We start from the raw sequence: 1,628 nt of genomic DNA on the forward strand, positions 1-1,628 counted from the left end.
ATTAACTCCGAAATTGATGACATTTTCAACTCTTAAAGCGAACATATTTAAACAAAGTAAGTGCGACATTGATGAAATTGTTCTTACCAAAAAACAAACGTCGGATGCCCAACTTAGATTCCCAAGAGTTGTGACAGTTTGGCGACTACGTTATTAAGATGCTCGACCTTTGTATTTGTCTCCTCCCTTGCCTTTTGTCCCTCCTCCTGCTCTTTCAACATCTCATTGGATAATTGAATGCGCTCCTCTCGCTCTTTCAACAGCTCATTGTAACATCTCTCGCGCTCCTCTCGCTCTTTCATTAACTTATCCTGATCTTTTTGCCGCTCCTCATGAAGTGCCTCCACCTCAGCTCCCATTGCCTCCATGTCCTTATCGTGTGCTCGTGTTACAAATATGGTAGAGGGTTGTGGGCCACTCCCAAATCCAAGCAAGTACCTTTTCTTCTGTCCAAGCACTTGCCTTGAAATCTCCTCTTGCGTCAATGGTGTCCCCGACTCGATGGCAGCCGCTTGTACATTAACCATCTCTTGCTGTCATTGCAAATAAATAAGACGGAAAAAACTTTGGCAACATATATGTATTATTGGGTACTAAATACAAGAAAATATTGAATACATATATTTCCTTGTCATATACTTACATGCAGCTCACGGAATTTCAGATGGATCCAGTCATTCGTTTTCTTTGAAGTGTGGCTGTCCTCATAGAACTTTGGAAAATCCAACTCTCCATCTTTTGCTACCTCTTAACACATCAACGTATAAATCAATGACACTTTATGCAGATTTTTGCAGACAGATCTGTATGATAACAGAGTTTTTGCAGACAGATTTGTAGTTTAGACACATTTCTTTGCAGACAGATTTGTATAGATAAATTTTCATTAGCAGATTTTAAAACAAATTGCTGGACAAATTTGAAGACAGATTTCTAGACAGATTTGCTGCTAGATTTTCAGACAGATTTGCAGCCAGATTTGGAAATAGAGGCAGCAGTATTCTAGTAAAGTACTTGAGATTACAAAAGTATTCTAGTAAAGTACTTGAGTATTCTAGTAAAATAGAGGCAGCCAGATTTTCATGATGTACTTGAGAAGGTATATTACTTAGCCTACATAAATTAAAAAATCCAGCAAAGTAGCTGGAAAAGGTTTTCAATTAAGGTCATATTGTTAGATTGGGTAATGATGCGTGTTAACCAGATGGACTTTTATGATTTCAGGTTGGTCTTGAATATAATGAATCTAGTGTGATAATGATAACTGGTTGTCCTAATGGTTATGCTACACCCTACATGGCTGAAGTTGGATTAGTTGGTGATGGTCCTAATTTTGTATCAGGTATTTAAAGTTCACTGCATTTCGGATGGATCCAGTCATTCGTAAATGTTGAAAGTGTGGCTATCCTCGAAGAACTTAGAAAAATCCAACTCTCCATTTTCTGGTACCTGTTAACACATCAACGTATAACTGAAAGACACTTTATGCACCAAAGTTGAGCCATAAGATTTTTTGCATACACTATGTCAATACGGGAAGAGTTGTTGCAGGCATATTTTTTAATTTATACAGAGTTCGAATTCAAAGAGATTATCATTAACAGATTTATATTTTCCAACATTTTTTT

This window comes from Camellia sinensis, chromosome 7 (genome assembly GCF_055761805.1).
Source record: "Camellia sinensis isolate YWXY chromosome 7, ASM5576180v1, whole genome shotgun sequence".
NCBI classification, from domain to species: domain Eukaryota; kingdom Viridiplantae; phylum Streptophyta; class Magnoliopsida; order Ericales; family Theaceae; genus Camellia; species Camellia sinensis.